This window comes from Narcine bancroftii, chromosome 4 (genome assembly GCF_036971445.1).
Source record: "Narcine bancroftii isolate sNarBan1 chromosome 4, sNarBan1.hap1, whole genome shotgun sequence".
Taxonomy (NCBI): domain Eukaryota; kingdom Metazoa; phylum Chordata; class Chondrichthyes; order Torpediniformes; family Narcinidae; genus Narcine; species Narcine bancroftii.
In genome coordinates, this window is record NC_091472.1 from 95942297 (window position 1) to 95962628 (window position 20332).

General features: G+C 42.0%; 1 long non-coding RNA gene across 1 annotated transcript; it reads left to right on the forward strand.

The window, feature by feature from the left end:
- Positions 1 to 34: 34 nt before the first annotated feature.
- On the forward strand, positions 35 to 19865 carry LOC138760859 (uncharacterized). The gene is made up of 3 exons (XR_011355916.1): positions 35 to 119; positions 3167 to 3354; positions 19788 to 19865. It is a non-coding gene; the product is annotated as an uncharacterized lncRNA (long non-coding RNA).
- Positions 19866 to 20332: the final 467 nt, after the last annotated feature.

Here is a 20332-nt window from a genome sequence, read left to right on the forward strand (position 1 = left end):
GTCAGATATTACGCTTCGCCAGGCACCGCCCGTAGTGACGTCAGATATCACGCTTCGCCAGGCGCCGCCCGTAGTGGCGTCAAATATCGTTCCTCGCCGGGTGCTTCGACGTTGGAACAGTAAGTGTATTTGCAGCCATTATATGTCTAAATGTGACGATGCCGGCGGGAGATTGCTGACTGGCCCTCTGCTTGCTGCGGCCGACAAGCCAGGTGTATCTCTTCAACTCTACTTCTCTGCATTAATTTCGCGTCCATCGACTCTTGGAAATGCACGGGAGGCTATTCGGCCCATTCAGGACTATTCTAGCCCCGACCCTAATTCACTCTCTCAAAACAATTAAATGTCCTTTGTGGCTCTTCTTCTTGCCGGTAATCTTCAATTTACAATAGCAGATTAACCAGTCTGAAAGCGCATGCAACTCCACACAGACCCCAATGGGGGTCAGGATAGATTCGATTTTCCTCGAGCAGCACAAATTTTCACATTACTGTACTGCCCTGAATCGCCCCAAAGGTCTTGAATTTCTCTCATTGCCATTATTAAGACGAATAATTGTATTTGGGAGAACTTTTCCCAGGAAGGGAGGGGAATGAAGGAACTTGGAGGGATCAAAGGGAATTGGATTATTGGGAAACAGAATAAACAAAAGGCAAAAGAAAGAATGGAAATGTTGAATGGGTGATAGTTGTGCAAAATTAAAATTATGGAGCAGAGGTGTAAGGCTTATTGGCCCATAGTTTTCAGACACATTCCTTCTTCCCTTTTTGAACAATAGGACCCTCAAATATTTCCTGTGACTCCACACATAGATTTCTACATTGATCCTTAAGGTTCCCTGGCAACCCTTTTACTCTTAGTGTGGTTTGAAAATCTTTTCTCAATTTTCCTTTATCTATCTGACGTGGATATCACATGGCCCCTTTTAACCCTCCTAATTTCTTTCTTCAGTGTACTCCAACATCCTTTATGCTCTGCAACAGATTTGTTTGATCGCAGCTGCTTAATCTGGAGATAGGCTTTTTTTTTTCCTGACCAGATCTTCAATATACCTCAATAACCATTATTTCCTAATCCCACCTGCCTTGCTTTTTATTCTAACAGGATCCCATCTTACCTCCCACTCACAAGAAGTCCCTTTCCCTGCATTCAACCTCTTTCAATCAACTTTGAAAGTTGCAGTCTGATACCATTAAAATTAATCTTCCCCCAATTTAGGATTTTCCATAACTACCTTGAAATGGATGGAATTATGGGCACTGATCCATAGTGCTCACCCACTCTTACATTAACCACTTGCCCAGCCTCATTGCCTATAGGAGATTGGGTGTAGACCCTTCTCTGAACAAGCCATCAAAGTTTGCTTCTGAAAACTTTCCTGGAATCACAAAAAAATCTATCCCATCGAATGCATTAGTACTGTGGTAGTCCCAGTCAATAATATGAAAGTTAAAATCACCTGCTGTTACAAACCTATTATGCCTTCAGCCCTAGATTAGCCATTTTCAATGGGAGCCCAATGCCAGCCCTGGGGGCTAAGCACATCTTGCTTTCTTTTCACCTCATGTAACATTATTTTTTATGTAGTCAGTAGGAGAGAAGTACAAAAGAAATGAAACTTGACTGCTTTACAAGGAAGGGATCCACGGGGTGTATGTTTAGTGTAGCAGTTAGCGCAACACGGCTACAGCACCAGCGATTGGGACAGAGGTTTGAATACTGCTCTGTAAAGGGTCTGTATGTTCTCCCCATATCTGCATGGGTTCCCTCTGGGGTCTCCAATTTTCTCCCACCATTGAAAATGTACCAGTGGTTGTAGGTGAATTGGGTGTAAATGGGCAGCATGGGTTCATGAGGCACAAGGACTTAATACCATGCAGTATGTCTAAATTTCAATTTAAACTTTGAGTCCTATGGGGACCATAGCCCAAAAAAAGGTTATGAATGGTTGCCCTAGATATGTATAATGCCTTCCATAATGTTTGACACTTTTTTTCCTTTATTTACCCCTGTATTTCACAGTTTTACATTTGTAATCAAACAATTCACTTGTAATTAAAGTGCACATTCCAGATTTTATTACAATTTGGTTTGACCATGTAGAAATTACAGCACTTTTTATATACAGTCATGAACAGAAATGCTTTGGATCTTGGGCAGTTCCTTTACAGCTCCACACTTTGCTCTTGCCATTAATCTGATACAGGTTAATCTCAGTCTCATCTATCTGCAAGATAATTTTCCAGAATTCTGCAAACTATTTAAAATACTTCTTGGTAAACTGTAATCTGGCTATCCTTTCTGTGGCTAACTAATGGTTTGCATCTTGCAGTGCAGCCTTTGTATTTCTTATCATGAAGTCTTCTGCAGACATAATCATTAACATATCCACACCTGCCTCCTGATGAGTGTTTCTGATCTGTCCGACATAACTTTGGGGATTTTTCTTTGTGATAACTGAGTTTAGAGTACGCTCTTTCTTCTTAATGATGTTGCAAACTATAGATGTTGGTAATCTTAAAGTTTGGATGATGTCTCTTACTGTTTTATTCTTGGTTTTCAGCCTCATTATGGCTTCTATGTCTTTCATTGGTAGAACTCTGGTCCTCATGTTGAAAAATGGCAACTAAAGATGCCAAAGGTGATAAAAAGCATAGAAGCAACCCTAGCTCTCTTATACCTAGGCCAATAAAGCAATAAAACATACCTGAGTACTCACAAACACCTGTCATGTCCCAAACATTATTGTGCCTGAAATGGGAAAACTGTAATTTCTACATGGTCAAACCCAAATGAATACAGATAACCTTGAATAAAATCTGGGATGTGCACTTTAATTACATATGAATTGTTTGATTACAAATGTAAAACTGTAGAGCACAGAGGCAAATAAAGGGAAAAAAGTGTCTTTGTTCCAAACATTCTGGAGGGCGCTGTATATTCTCTAATTTCCTTTGAATACACTGGACAACAAAGATTTTGTTTGCTGAACACTTTTGCTATATTTTATGGATTTGGGCTGCTGTTTATGAAATCACCATAAAATGTTCCTATCGTGTAACTTTTTTTAGATATAACCTATTTTTGTGATTTCCTATCTTACAGTATTTTAAGTCTACTTCAAGCATAGAAAACCATTAAGTGCAACATGTCTTTCCAAATTCAGTTTCAGCATTCACACTTGGACTTCTTCCCTGCTGATCTTGGTGCAGTCAATAACAAACATGGTGAAACATTGCGACCATGGACAAGTGGTATCAGGGCAATTGGAATCCATCAATGCTGGTCGACTGTTGTTGGACGAGAGGTATCAGATGCTGATACAAACGAAAATCAGCAGCAAAAATTATGTAGGTCAGTTGAACTAACAACAACATGTTAGCATCATTATGCAATTAAATATGCTAAATTCAATAAAAGTTAATTTGCTCTTTCTCCAACTTCCTGCGAGATACATCAAATTTGAAATTATCTTTGTGTTCAGCTTGAAGTTATCTATCATAATCCCCTTTTTTTCAGGAAGCGAACCTTTTGAAAAAAATATGTTGTTCAGTGTTAATGAGCGGCTGATATTACAAAGGGATAGTTTGGATTGATTTTTTTTTCCACCACTGTTGAGTTCTTATATCCACTATTAATGAGAAGTTTATTCTTGATTATTACACATTTGACAGTAAAGCATGGTTAAATACATCAAGCAGATAATATAAAATAAGGATTGCAAAACAAAAGCAAAGCCAAGTACCAGGCAAAAATAAACCAAATTTAAAAGATACAAGTGAAATAGTTATGAACAGAACATTGCATCAGATAATATACTTATCAGTCACTATCTACTCAATAATATTTCAAGGTTCCATGACTGCCTCAACTCGTTGCCATGGTTGCCCATTGTTCTTGCAACATCTCCACATGGAACTGTAATACTGAGACATTCTGTTTAACCCTTCAATACCCTTCTTTGATATAGTCTGAAATGGATCATATTGTCCATACATTAGAGTAGCAGGCATTACTGTGTGAGAGCAGAAGGGGCCATATATTGGCAAATGCATTTTAAAAACAATATTGTTTAAAGTATTAATAAATCAGAATCAGAATTTATTGTCATAAACAAGTCACGGAATTCAGCATCATTGTAGTGCAAACATTCATATTACAACAAATATAATTTTTAAAAAGTAAGGTAGTGTCTTTGTTTCATTGATTATTCAGGAATCTGATGGCAGCAGGGAAGAAACTGTCCTTGTCCTGCTGAGTGCTTGTCTTTAGGCTCCTGTACATTTTTCCTGATGGTAGCAGAGTAAAGAGCAATAAAGCCATACCTATTAACATAAATTCCTTGCACTATAGACATACGCACAGATTTGATATGTTCAATATACGTATACAGGAAAGTAACTGTAGTTACATGTAATGCCCACTTTTGCCTTGGGGACAGTGATCCGTCAATTTCCTGAATAGCAAAAAGTTTAGTGGCTGTTACACACACAGAAACACAACACAGGACACGGTGCAGGTTTCAGTTGAACTGTTTATTTGAATTTTGCGTGCGCCCCTTTAAGGCCAACGGGAGTTCCGCCCCGCACGGCGGTGATGTCATCACATGGCCTAAGCCATGAGGTGCTCAGTGGGCCCTGACTGCGCCATCTCCCTGCAGCTGTCCTGCCAGCGCGGCAATACAAGTGGGGCCAGATCGCTACAAGAGATGTACACCACAACACAACCCCCCCCAGAACAGGCTTACGCATCTCGCCACTTGCTGACCCCCTTTCTTAGGTTGGGCTGTCCTCACGGGTCGATCCAAGTCCACTTGTGCCAGTTTCAGCCTGTCAACCATGAATAACTCCTCCCTGCCCCCAATGTCCAGGGTAAAAGTCTTTCCCGACCAGTGTAGGACCTTGTACCGGCCCTCATATGGACGTTGCAGGGGGGTAGGGTGTGGGCCACGCCAGATGAAAACGAACTCCACTAAGGCCAGCTCCTTAGGGACGTTCACCGGGTGTTGCCATGTGGATTGGTGCTGGGGGTACCAGCAAGGTGAGCCTGTTGTGGAGGTCTGCGAGAAGAATTGGGTTCTCACCTCCAGATTCTGCGCCCACCCTAAAGAACTCTCCTGGTACCGACAATGGTGGACTGTAAATGAGTTCCGCAGATGAGACCTGGAGATCCACCTTCGGAGCCGTTTGAATGCCAAGCAGTTCGTCTGTCCAATTGGGTCCTTTTAGCTGTGCCATGAGAGCCGCCTTGAGGTGCTGATGGAAGCTCTCCACGAGTCCGTTCACCTGGGGATGATAAGCCATGGTATGGTGGAGCTTGATTCCCAGGCGGTTTGCCAGTTGCGCCCAGAGGGTGGAGATGAACTGGGCACCCGTGTCACTGGTCATATGTGCTGGGACGTCGAACTAGGTGACCCAGTTAGCGAGCAGGGCTCTGGTGCAGGACTTGGCGGAAGTGTCTCTGATGGGGATGGCTTCTGGCTACCTCGTCGTCCAGTCGACCACAGTCAGGGGGTAGCGGGTGTCCCTGGGCACCGGTAGGGGACGCACTATGTCAATGTGTACCTTCTGGCTGCGGGGTCAAAATGCTGAATTGAGGCACTGACATGGCGCTGGACTTTAGAGGCTTGGCAGTGCGTACAATTCCTTGCCATCTGGGCCACTTGTTTCTTTAGTCCATGCCAGACCAAATGTTCCACCACCATGCGTACTGATGTCTTGATGGAGGAGTGGGCCAGGTTATGGACCATCCGGAATGCTTCCTGCCTCCACTGCGGGGGGACTACTGGCCACAGCAAGCCAGTTTAAAGGTCGTACAGTATCATTGTCATGGCTGCCCGGCAGCTTCAGGTCCTCAAGGTGCAGGCCAGTGATGACAGTTTGGAAGGCTTGCATCTCTTCATCCCCTCTCTGGGCCTGAGCTAAGTGGGCGTAGTTCAGGCTGGGGGACAAGTTGTGGATGGTGGGTCTGGAGAGTATGTTCACAACGACAATGTCCTTACCCGCCTGGTGTTGAATGTTGATAGTGAACTCTGAGATGAAGGAAAGGTGCTACTGCTGGTGTGCCGACCAAGGGTCCTTTGCCACGGTGAGGGCTTGAGTAAGTGGCTTATGGTCCATGAAGGCGGTGAAGGGCTTGCCCTCCAGAAAGTAGCGGAAGTGCCTGATAGAGAGGTACAGGGCCAGGAGTTCCCTGTCGAAGGCACTGTATTTCAGCTTGGGAGGTCAGAGGTGCCGGCTAAAGAATGCTAGCGGGCGCCACTGATGTTGACGTCTTGCTCAAGGATTCCCCCAATGGCTGTGGTGGACGCATCCACCGAGAGTGCTGTGTGGGCATTGGCCTGTGGGTGGACCAGTAGGGTGGTGCTACCGAGGGCAGCTTTGGTTTGGGCGAAAGATGTTTCGGCCTCCTTCATCCACTCAAGGGTCATTTGTTTCGCCGAGATCTGGGCGAACAGTGTGCACATTATGCGGGCAGCCCCCCAGGATGAAGCGGTGGTAAAAGTTAACCATCCTGGTGAACTCCTGCAGGTCCTTGAGGGTGTCCGGCTTGGGGAACTACTGTATGGCCTTGACCTTGTTCTGTGATGGTGCTGCCCCATCCACGGTGATGGTATTGCCCAGAAACTGTAGCGACTCCTTCCTGAACTAACATCTGGCCACGTTGATGTTGAGGCCGAATTCCACCAGGTGGGCGAACAGTGTGCGGAAATGGGTCTTATGCTCATTATGATCTCGACTGTCGCTGAGAATATCATCGAGATAGATGAACACAAAGTCCAGGTCTCTACCCACTGCGTCCATGACTATCTGGAATGTTTGGGCTGCGTTCTTCTGGCTAAAAGGCATCCGTAGGAATTCTAAAAGGCCGATCGGGGTGATAATGTACGGGGATTTGGTGGTAGCCCCTCACCAAGTCGACCTTTGAGAAAACCCTGGTGCCATGTAGGTTGGCCGTGAAGACCTGTATGTGGGGGATGGGGTATTGGTCAGGTATGGTTGCATCAATGAGCCACCAGTAGTCCCCACACAGTCACCAACCTTTGGGACCATGTGTAGGGGAGAGGCACAAGAGCTGTCTGACCTGCGGACTATGCCGAGCTCCTGGAGGCAGGAGAACTCCTCTTTCGCAAGCTGCAGTTTCTCCGGCGGCAGTCTTCTGGCCTTGGCGTGGAGTGGAAGGCCCTGTGTGGCAATGTGGTGGCGGATGCTGTGCTGAGGCATGGTGGCAGTGAATTGTGGCCGTAGGATGGTGGGGAACTCGTCTGGGATAAGGAAGTACTCATTCCTGGGTGTGCAGGCGGTGGCTATCCTTGGGGCACGTGCGCTGGACGACTTGAGTCGGAGGGTCTGGAAGGTCTGGATGTCCAATAAATCCTTGTCCATCAGTAAGAACTGGATGTGTTCCGGCATTTGTTCCAGCAAGGCTCGCTCAAACATCAGGCAAGGTTTGCGGTCTTCTGCCAGTGCGAGCATTTCATCCATTAGCACAGACGGGGCTCTGACCCCCCCCCCCCCCCCAGATCATCGAGTTGCCTCATCCTGGCCGTGCAAGGTCGATGGGTCCAGAAGGGGGAAGTTTCAGATGGTTAAGTAAGGCCCGATGAATCCATGGTTGGAGACCAGATAACGTCTGGGCTCTGTGGGATCAACAATGTAGCGGCTGCTACGCACACAGAAACATACCACAGGACATAGTGGAGGTTTCAGTTGAACTTCTTATTTGAATTTCACGTGCCCCCCTTTAAAGCCAACAGGAGTTCTGCCCCACGTGGCAGTGACGTCAACACATTGTCCGGGGCGCGAGCTGTGGCCTAAGCCCTGAGGTGCTCAGTGGGCCCCAACTATGCCATCTTCCTGCAGCTACCCCACCAGCTTGGCGATATAAGTGGGGCCAGTCCGCTACAGGAGATGTGTACCGCCACACAAGTTTCAATATCAAATATGGTTTCATATTGTTTTTGGCACAGCTCATTTCATGTGGGAGGCATGAATCGAAGTTTTCTTTCCTTGGACTTTCACTGTTTCTGGGGTGGTCATCCACCTTATAGTGTCCTTCCCACTTAGCACCCAAAGTTTCATTGTGAATGCTTTTAATGCACATCAATGTTCCTGGTACAATATCGTGTCAGTCTCATGATGTTTCTTCCCAAGTGCCTGATGCCTGTTGGGAAGCAAAGCTCACAGGACTTGTTAGACCTTGGCAATATTTCATAAAAGCATCACTCAGTCTACTTTCCCCAAATCCATTGATCCAGGCAAGGATGTAGATCTTCCAGTTATCACTTCAAAAGTGCTTAATCCGGTCATCCTGTTTGGAGTCCCTTGAGTACTCATAATGGCATGGTTTTTTCCTTTGGACTGCTCAAACTACAGGGGAATCACGCTGCTCTCCATTACAGGCAAAATCTTCGCTAGGATTCTCCTTAATAGACTAATACCTAGTGTCGCCGAAAATGTCCTCCCAGAATCACAGTGTGGCTTTCGTGCAAACAGAGGAACTACTGACATGGTCTTTGCCCTCAGACAGCTCCAAGAAAAGTGCAGAGAACAAAACAAAGGACTCTACATCACCTTTGTTGACCTCACCAAAGCTTTTGACACTGTGAGCAGGAAAGGGCTTTGGCAAATACTAGAGCGCCTCGGATGCCCCAACATGTTCCTCAACATGGTTATCCAACTGCACGAAAACCAACAAGGTCGGGTCAGATAGAGCAGTGAGCTCTCTGAACCCTTCTCCATTGACAACAGCGTGAAGCAAGGCTGCGTCCTCGCACCAACCCTCTTTACTAGATGAAACAAGCCAATAAAGGCCTCAACAATGAAGTGTTTACATCCGGTACCACACGGATGGCAGCCTCTTAAATCTGAGGCGCCTGCAAGCTCACACCAAGGCACAAGAGCAACTTGTCCATGAACTACTCTTTGCAGACGATGCCGCTTTAGTTGCCCATTCAGAGCCAGCTCTCCAGCGCATGATATCCTGTTTTGCGGAAACTGCCAAAATGTTTGGCCTGGAAGTCAGCCTGAAGAAAAATGAGGTCCTCCATCAGCCAGCTCCCCACCATGACCACCAGCACCCCCCCCCCACCCCCCCACGTCTCCATCGGGCACACTGAACTCAAAACTCAACCAGTTTACCTACCTCGGCTGTACCATTTCATCTGATGCAAGGATCGACAAAGAGATAGACAATAGACTTGCCAAGGCAAATAGCGCCTTTGGAAGACTACACAAAAGAGTCTGGAAAAACAACCACCTGAAGAAACACACAAAGATCAGCGTGTACAGAGCCGTTGTCATACCCACGCTCCTGTTCGGCTCTGAATCACGGGTCCTCTACCGGCATCACCTACGGCTCCTAGAACGCTTCCATCAGCACTGTCTCCGCTCCATCCTCAACATTCATTGGAATTACTTCATCACCAACATCGAAGTACTTGAGCTGGCAGAGTCCGCAAGCATCGAATCCATGCTGCTGAAGACCCAACTGCGCTGGGTGGGTCACGTCTCCAGAATGGAGGACCATCGCCTTCCCAAGATCGTGTTCTATGGCGAGCTCTCCAATGGCCACCGAGACAGAGGTGCACCAAAGAAGAGGTACAAGGACTGCTTAAAGAAATCTCTTGGTGTCTGCCACATTGACCACCGCCATTGGGCTGATATCGCCTCCAACCGTACATCTTGGCGGCTCACAGTTCGGCGGGCAGCAACCGCCTTTGAAGAAGACCGCAGAGCCCACCTCACTGACAAAAGACAAAGGAGGAAAAACCCAACACCCAACCTCAACCCACCAATTTTCCCTTGCAACCACTGCAACCGTGCCTGCCTGTCCCGCATCGGACTTGTCAGTCACCAAAGAGCCTGCAGCAGACGTGGACATACCCCTCCATAAATCTTCGTCCGCGAAGCCAAGCCAAATAATTTATACAATTTCTTTCCATGATTGATTCATTCTTTCCTCCTGCTCATGTATTGTGGATGATGTGGACAGTGCAGGGCCCTTTGATTTTAATTTATTAACTAACTTTTGACTTACTCTACTAGTGGAAATGAGCTCCTTAATCAAAATTGATACTGTTTTGGATGCTCTATCTTGGAATAAATTTTTGATCCGAGACCTTGGAGATGTCCTCAGCTCTTGCTTTAACTTAGAGATGGCTCTGCCATCAGCAGAACCTATTTACAATTACCAGCACATAATGTACCCTTTACATAGACGCACTGCTCTACAAGCCAGCTGCAAGTGTCAGGATAGTCCCACCAGGACACGGGCTTTAATATTGGCATATTGGTGTTGGTCCACAGATATTCTTCTGGTAGGTCCACTCTTTGTGCATGTTTCCAGAATCCTATTATCAGCAGTTTTGTTTGAATAAAGTTACCACTAATAGAAATTCTGCCTGGCTAACAAAAAAAAGAATCTCAGGGTTGTATGTGATTTTGCATTGTACTCTAATAATTCATTTGAACTTCACCACCATTTGCTGTGGGGGGGTATGTGTCCCCAGGAGTGCATTTGCTGAACCAGATGTGGTGACTCGAGAGCCTGAGATACAATTAAATTGTCAGGATATCTCTCTCCAGACTTCATTGTCTTCCATCCTCAATCCATTCTCTACCCTGGTCCAAGTTCTTCTTTGTAACATTCCCCTTACATGTTGTTCACATCCTGATCAGGGGATTTCAGTTTTATTGTGTTTTCTATCATTGTCCCTTCTTTTTCTGCTTTCTTAACCATCTGGTCAGCCAGAACCTCATCCATACTTTTCTTACTGTGTCTTGTACTTCAAAACTGCTGCCTTTTCAGGCAACCTTAGTACCTCCAGCTGTTTTATTTTGCATTTTTTCCATTTTCACTTGAAGCTATTCTTGTCCTTAGAAAATCTCTTCTTTTCCAATGGGAGTGTGAAGTTATAGACTCCTTTGAATGCATCTCAGGAGTGCATGTCGATGATCTTGTCCTCGCTAATCTGCATACTCTTCTACTGACCAACTCTGCTTGTTGTTCTGAGGTTCGTGATACAAGGTTCCTGCTTTCAGACTTCCTGCTGACGAGTTACTGTCCATCCTGCTTTTCAGATGCTGACCTCCACAACTCAAATAACCCATCCATGTATTACATCTTATCTGGATTTTGCAAAGGTTCCTCTTTGGCTCCCTCTTCTATTGGTTCTATTGTTACAGTGCAGGGATGATCTTCCTCTTCCTGATCCACAAGGAGCAAAGTAGTGAAGCTGACAGGACTGGCTCGTTGTGTGTGAATATTAGGAGCTTCAAGGATTGCTGTCCATTTACAGCAGCATGCTATTGTAACTTGTGAAACTCTATTTATAGAGAAAAAAGGTATGGACTGTATGAGGGCACAGGGTGGCCAATAGTTCCATAATGCTGGAGGCGCTGTTCCTGAGATGAGATTCTTGCATGCTGCAGCCACATAGGTACAGAATATACATTATGTTGTTAGTGTATTTACATATTTATGTTATGAAAGCAAGCATTTGTGCTTGCATACTTGACAGGAAAGCTATTATTCTTAAAAATTCAAGCTCATCTGCTTTCTGGATGGGCTTATTAGATCTGTCTCCTCATCATTTCCTTTAGCAAGCTCTGGTACATCTGAACGGGATACAGTACTTTCTATTGTGCATTTATAAAAATTAGTAATAGGTATAGGTAGACTTTTAAGGAAGTGGCCATTTCTTGGTCATTCCATCAACATGGTTTGTCCAGGACAGATTGTGATATTTATGTCTAAAAACAAAGTTCTCTACCATTTTCACCTTTATAGACATAAGAACATATGAAATAGGAGTGGGAGTCAGCCAAATAGTCCGTTGGGCCTGCTCTGCCATTCAATAAGACCATGACTGATCTTACCATGGGCTCAGCTCCACCTTCCTGCCTTTTACCCATAATGCTTTATTCCTCTGCTCTGGAAAAGTCAATTTAATTCTATCTTAAATATATTTAGTGAGGGAGCCTCTACTATTCCTTTGGGCAGAGACTTCCATGGATTCATTAGCCCCTGGGAGTAGTTCCTCCTCATCTCCATCCTAAATCTTAAGAAGCCTAGATCTACTTTCACGTGCCAGTGGAAAAATAAAATTGCCTGCCTCAACCTTATTGATGCACCACCAATAACTCCAAAAGACTGGAAGTTATTGAAAACTGATAGGTTTTTATTCACAATAGAATGGAAGCACTTTCATGCTGGTCGACTGTCCTGAGCTAGGGAGGGAGTTGTGAAACAGTCACCTTGATTCAGGAGTCTGTGGGTGGAGCCACAGGTGCAGCCAGCCAGTGGGTGTGCCCTGACAGATAAATATACAGATAGTGGCTTATCACACTTATCTATCACTTTCATAATTTTATGTTTCTATAAAATCCACTCTCATTCTTCTTAAATATAGTCTCAGTCATTTCATTCTCTCTTCATTGGCTAACCTCCTTATCTTTGGAACCAATCTGTTGAACTCACAAGATCACAAGACAAAAAAACAGAAGCAGGCCACTAGGCCCATCAAGTCTGTTCTATAAGGGGGGCGTGGCAAGATGGCGTAAGGATCAGACGTGCCTTCCAGTCCTCTCCTGACTCTATCTTATTGTTTTGTCTAGAAATGCCTGTTAAAATTCTTTAAAAGTTTAGATAATTTCAGTGCTGTTAATTTAACTTATGATGGTACAATTGGTGGAAAAGAGCAAAAAAAAAATGACAACAGATCATCAACAAACTACATTTTCCAAAAGTTCAAGTTTTGGAGCCTACCTACAGGAAAGACACCGGGACTCAGCGTGAAATGGATCCCAGGAGAGAGGTACAGTGTTCGGATGTAGAGCTCTATGTTACATCGGTAGAGCCCCCTAAAGAGGGCGCCAAACAGCCTTTAGAACAAAGAGTTACTCAAAGGCATTTGTCAACTGTAGAGGTGGCGCTGCAAACTGCATCTCTTGAGATACAAGAACCTATACAGCTTGATGTACTGGGAGAATTTAATACATTATGGACTGGGGAAAACCCGGCCAGCGTCCTCCAGTCTTTGCTGGAGAGGCTATGGCTGGGGTTTCCACACGCAGTCATACTACAAGGAAGGCAACCAGAATGAAGGAAGGAATAGAAGATCCTTTGGAGAAGAAGCAGGAATCTGTTGAGCCAAAATCTCTTCCAATTGAAAAGATTTTTGTGAATCTTGAATCTAAATTATCTTATACAATGCAGGGATTATCCAAGATTATGACTGAACTTGGTACTAGGTTTAATACTTTGGTGAAAATACATTCTCAACAGATGGCTGAGTTTGGAACTTTTAAGCTTGAAGTGAGAGATAAATTTAATTCGTGTGAAGAAGATATAGACGAAATACGGGATCAAGTTTTTGATGTGACCAAAATGGTCGAAGACTTACAAACTCAAAATAAAAATTTGGTGAAAAAGATTGATTATTTGGAAAACCAATCCAGACAGAACAATATAAAGATTATTGGTTTGCCGGAAGGTATGGAGGGACCAGACCCAAGAAAATTTTTTACTGAATGGATTCCGCAGGTGCTGGGTCAAGAACATTTCCCGGAAGGTATAATACTGGAACGTGCTCACAGAGCCTTGCGTAGAAGACCTATTTCAGGTCAAAGTCCAAAACCAGTTTTGGTTCATTGCTTGAATTATTACGACAGAGAAATAATTTTACGAGTGGCTATTAGAAATGCACAACAGAGAAAATCACCCTTGATGATTCAAAATAATCGAGTTTTCTTCTATGCGGATTTGAGTCAAGAGGTTATGTTCCAACGATGGGAATTCAACCCTGCTAAAGAGTTGTTGTGGAAGAAAGGTTATAAGGCAACCTTTAGATATCCAGCTGTTTTGAAGGTTTTTCAAGATGGTTGCCAACCAAAGTTCTTTGATTCTCCAAAGGAAGCTATAGCATTTGCTCAAGAGCTGCCAATTACTCACTTTCAACAGATATATAGTCCGCTGCGATCTTTAAGGAGACAAGAGATGGAAGAAAAGAGCCGTGCTCCAAGAAGGAATGGTTGTAATGGTGACTCGGCAGTTGGAGCTGATTAAAAAAAGAGTTGTCATTTTTTTTTCTAATGTTTTTTTTTTAAAAAAGGGATATTAAATAATGATGATGTTAGTTTAAGATGAAGTGAGAGTTGGGGGAGAGAACTGGATAGGCACTATTTCCTGAAAGTCATCTGCTACGTGTGAGTTAACTCACACCCATTTTTTTGGGAGTTACCGCATTGCACGGTTTAGACGGGAGGGGGTATTTTTAACCTCCTACCCGTTTTTTTTCCTTTTTTTTTGTATTATTAGATTAAAGAGTGAAGGAGTTTTTTTTTGTTTAAATATAAAAAAAAGCATAAGAAAGTATTTGATTGTTTAAAAAACTAAAAATTGATGTGGTTTTTTTTGTAAAGTTTATTCAGAACATAAGGAATATCTGAAATTTAAATGTGAATGGGATGGATAAGTTTTTTTTTATATTTTTTCTTTAACTTTAAGGTGAAAGGAGTGGTAATTCTGGTGTATATTATTTTGCTAATTTAGTTATAGAACAAAGGGAATAATGGTGAAAGTTATAAATTGAATTCTACAATTCTTAATGAGGCTTGAATTTTGTTTGTGGTTTATGCTCCATTTGTTGAAGATATAGATTTTGTTGTAGATGTGTTTTTATTATTTGGATATCTGAATTTTAACGTAATGATTGGGGATATTTAAATGTGGTATTGGAGCTTTTATTGGATAACTATTCAAGAGTAAAAGGGAAAAATGGTGGAAGAGTACTAAAATTGAATTGTACAATGCTTAATGAGGTTTGAATTTTGTTTTAAGATGGTGGTTTATGTGACTAATATGATGATAGATGTGAAGTATAAATTTTAAGATAGTCAAATGGATTGAACATTGGCTGAAAGGGAGAGGCCAAAGGGTGGTAGTGGATAATTGTCTGTCAGGTTGGAGGCCGGTGACCAGTGGTGTGCCTCAAGGATCTGTATTGGGCCCATTGTTGTTCGTTATATACATTAATGATCTAGATGATGGGGTGGTAAATTGGATTAGTAAATATGCAGACGATACTAAGATAGGTGGAATAGTGGATAATGAAGAAGATTTTCAAGGATTGCAGAGGGATTTGGGCTGCTTAGAAAAGTGGGCTGAAAAATGGGAGATGGAATTTAATGCTGATAAGTGTGAGGTGCTTCATTTTGGTAAGAAGAATCAGAATAGGACATACATGGTAAATGGGAGAGCATTGAGGAATACAGAAGAGCAGAAAGATTTAGGAGTAACGGTACATCGTTCCCTGAAGGTAGAAACTCACGTGAATATGGTGGTGAAGAAGGCTTTTAGTATGCTGGCCTTTATCAATCATTGCATGGAATATAGGAGTTGGGAGGTGATGTTGAGATTGTATAAGACGTTGGTGCGGCCTAATTTGGAGTTCTGTGTGCAGTTCTGGTCGCCTAATTATAGGAAGGATATAAACAGAGTGGAGAGAGTGCAGAGAAGGTTTACCAGATTGTTGCCTGGGTTTAAGCATCTGGAGTATGGGGAGAGATTGGACAGATTGGGTCTTTATTCTTTGGAGCATAGAAGGTTGAGAGGGGATTTGATAGAAGTATTTAAGATTATGAAAGGGATAGACAGAATGGATGTGGATAGACTATTTCCGTTAAGAGGAGGAAAGTTTAAAACAAGAGGACATGAGTTAAGAATTAAGGGGCAGAGGTTTAGAGGTAACATGAGGGGGAACTTCTTTACTCAGAGAGTGGTAGCTGTGTGGAATGATCTTCCGGGAGAAATAGTGGCGGCGGAGTCAATTGTATTATTTAATAAAAGGTTGGACAGGTATATGGATGAGAAGAAGATGGAGGGCTATGGGCATTGTGCAGGGAGGTGGGACTAGAAAGGGGTGTTTGGTTCGGTGCGGACTAGAAGGGCCTAATGGCCTGTTTCCGTGCTGTAATTGTTATGTTATGTTATGTTATGAAGTTAGTTGATATTTGGTGAAGGTTTATCTCTATAGAGAAAGTTTTTTTTCATCTTTTTTTCATGCTACAATTTTTTTTAAAGAATTGATTATTGTTTAAGAATTTTTGATAGATAATGTTACTAACTTTACTAATTTTTTATATTAAATTTGAGTTAAATATATGTTTCATCTTAACTCTGTTTGTTAAATATATGCATTTAAGTTTGATTTAAATATGTTTTTTAAGTTTGATATCTTAGTATTAATTACTTTTCTTTTTGTTAGTATTTTAATCGGTTATGTTTTTGTTTTTTTTTGTAAGTGGGTTTTTTTCTCACATATATTATTAACTTTATTAATTCTTCACTTTATTTTGGGGGGAAAGGGGGGTTTGGACTAATTTGAGTCAGGTTATTAATGTGTAATAATTATTGGGGAGGGTATAGTTTATTTAGATTACTGATATTGTATTGTAATTTTATTATTTTATTCTTAATTTTTTTAATGTAATCCTATATGTTTTTCATGTTATAAAATCTTAAATAAAGTTTAAAAAAAAATCTGTTCTGTAAATCTACACTAAGCTACTCTACACTAGGTACAATTTCCAGCCTTTTCTCCATATCCTTTGATATCCTCACTAATGAGATACTTGTCTATTTCTTATTTAAATACTCCCAGTGATCTGGCTTCCACTGTTGTATGCGGCAGTGAGTTCCACAGATCCACGACCCTCTGGCTAAAGAAGTTCTTCCTAATCTCTGTTTTAAATGGATAACTTCTAATTTTCAGACTATGACCCACCAAGTGAAACTTCTTACCCGCATCCACCCTATCTAAACCTTTCAAAATACGAAATGTCTCCATGAGGTCTCCTCTCATTTTCCTATACTCCAATGAATACAACGCAAGAGTTGCTAAACACTCCTCATACGTTAGCCTTTGCATTCCGGGAATCATCCTAGTAAATCTCCTCTGCACCCTCTCCAACAACATCACATCCTTTCTAAGATAGGGGGCCCAAAATTGCACACAGTACTCCAAATATGGCCTCACCAGTGCCCCATAGCATCTCATCCACACACTCTTTACTCTTGTACACTATTCCTCTTGAAATGAATCCCAACATAGCATTCACTTTCTTCACTACCAATTTCACCTGGTCATTAACTTTTAGGTTTCCCTGCACGAGAACATCCAGGTCCATTTGCACATCCGAGGTCTGAATTTTCACCCCATCCAAATAATATTCTCTCTGTTTATTTCCACTGCCAAAGTGTACAACTGCACATTTCTTTATGTTAAATCTCATCTGCCATAATTTTGCCCAGTCTCCTAATCTGTCTATATCCTTCTGCAACTTTACAGTTTCTACTATACATTCCCACTCTACTATACTTCTCACTATCTTGGTGACATCCGCAAATTTGGCCACAAAACCATTCATACCACTATCCAAATCGTTAATGTAAATTGTGAACAGCAGCAGTCCCAAGACCAATCCCTGTGGAACACCACTAGTTACAGACACCCATCCAGAATGGGATCCCTTAATTTCAATCCTTTGCTTCCTGCCTAACAGCCAATTTTCTATCCAGTTTAATAACTTCCCTGTAATTCTATGGGCCCTCAACTTATTTATCTGCCTAATATGTGGCACCTTATCAAAAGCCTTTTGAAAATCCTTCATTTATCCGATTTGAGATTACTTCAAAAACTCTAATAGGTTGGTCAGGCAGGATCTACCCTTTAAAAAAACAATGCTGACTTGGGCCTGTCATGCATCTCTAAGCATTTCATAACCTCATTCTTGAGGATCAACTCGACTATCTTCCCAACCACCGACGTCAGACTAATAGGCCTATAATTTCCTTTTTCCTGTCTCCCACCTTTCTTAAACAGTGGAACCACATTTGCAACCTTCCAATCCTCTGGAATCTCTCCAAAGTCCATTGATTTCTGGAAGATCATCACCAATGGATCTACAATCTCCAAAGCCACCTCTTTCAAAACCCACGGATGTACCTCATCCTGTCCGGGAGATTTATCAATCTTTAATCCATTTAGTTTGCCTAGCATATTTCTCTAGTAACCTTAACTAAATCTAACTCTACTCCCTGAAACCTCTGTCTGTCTGGGATATTACTAATGTCTTCCATGGTGAAGACAGATGTAAAATATTGATTTAGTTCCTCTGTCATCTCTTCATAAGCCATTACAATTTCCCCAGCATTGTTTTCTATTGGTCCTATGTCAACACGTGTCTCTCTTTTATTCCTTATATATTTTTAAAAAATCTTAGTATCATATTTAATATTGTTAGCTAATTTCCTTTCATAGCTCATCTTTTGTTTCCGAATGACTTTTTTTTGTCTCTTTCTCTAAGTGTCAAAAGGAATCCCAGTCCTCTGATTTCCCACTAATTTTAGCTTTGCCCTCTGTTTTTATCTTAGCTTTCACCTCTTTTGTGAGCCACATTGGTACCATCTTTCCTTTGACAAATATCTTTTTCCTCGGAATATATCTGTCCTGCATGCCTTTTATTACTTGTAAAAATATCTTCAAATCCTGCTCTGATCCTCCGATTAGTTTACTTTTCCAGTCTACTTGAGCCAGTTCCTTTCTCATACCACTATAACTTCCTTTATTCCAAAGCCAGTATATATTTTTTCAAGGTTGGAGATCTGAACTGTCTACAGTACTCCAAGTGCAGCCTCACCAGTACCCAATACCATTGCAGTAGAACCTCCCTGGTCTTAAATTCAACCCCCCCCCCCCCACCCCCATACACAATGAAGGCTAACTCTCCATTTGCCTTTTTGATTACCTGCTGGACCTGCAAACTAATCTTTTGTGATTCATTCACATGCACTTTCAAGTCCCTCTACACAGCAGTATGATACAATCTTTTACCATTTAATTAATAATTTGATATATTTTTCCTTCCAAAATGGAAGACCTCACATTTACCAACATTGTAGTCCATTTGCCTGACCCACATTCACTTGCTTAACCTTTTGATAGTGTCAAGGCATGCATGCTATCATGGACTAAAAAGCAAATTTTGACAAAATATTATAGATAAAAATATGACCTCCTCTAAAATGCTCAGTTTGAATTGAAGGTCAGTATGTAACATCCTCAGGCTCACCTTTAGCCAGGTTTACTATCACAGACATTAGAATGAAACTGGAAAACAACTAGCCTGGATTAGTCCCTGGCTATACCCAAAGAAACTGCATGGACAAGCTGGAAATCTTCCCACTTGCTTTAAGAATACCACTATCATCCCAATGTCAAAAGAGGAAAACAAGATAGCATGCCAAATAACTACCACCCAGTTGCTCTGACATACAGTGTCATGAAGTATTTCAAGAGACTAGTCATCACCCACATTAACTCCAGCCTTCCAGACTGCCTCGGTCTACTACAATTCATCTATTGTCACTAGAGGTTCATAGCAGATGCCATCTTGCTCATCTTATTCTTGATCTTAGAACACCTGGGCAGTAGGAAAACCTACTGTACATCAGGCTGCTATTTCCCAATTATAGCTCCACCTACATAACCATTGTCCGAAACAGAATTTTCACTGCTACTAATTTTAAAAAATATAATACTGCCAAATAACCTCTTTCTTTAAAAACTGTACCATGATTGTATTCTTTGAATTGGAGGAGAGTGGGCTTTCCAAATTTCCAAATATCTTTGCATGATACCTACATTATTCCTGGAGTGACTTACTGGAAGGGTTCCTCATCTGTTTTCCAATGATTTGCTTAATTTCTATTAATCTTGCATGCAGATTGTAGTCGATCTGATGGAATATTTAAGCTTACAAACACCAGCTGAGACTGCAAGCAAAATGACAGTTTCCTAATCACGTCTCCAAACTCATTGCATTGTGACTTCATAAAAATATCCCAGGTGTGATTTACTATCAAAGTGTTCCATATGTTATATATTTGTGCCACAAAAATTCTTGACTGATTTCCTCTAAATAAAATTGTTAATTTTAAAGATATGGATGTAACTTTTCTGTGATATTGTACAAAAATAATGCATTATGAAGTCTTTTAGTTGTCATAGGTGGCTATCCTTTCTTAAGAGGACATTGCAATGATAGTGAAATAACTCATATTTAAGAATTCAGCTACTAAAGGGGGAAGTATCTCAATCAGGCTTTAGAATCATATTGTTACCTGACAGCGACACCTCAGATTAAATGTAACTTTACTCATGCATCAGGGAATGAATGTACATTTCTCATTCTTTGCCCCTGTAAATTAACATGGATGCGATACAAGGTCCTCCAGTAGGTTGAATCAAACATAACAGTAAAACTATATC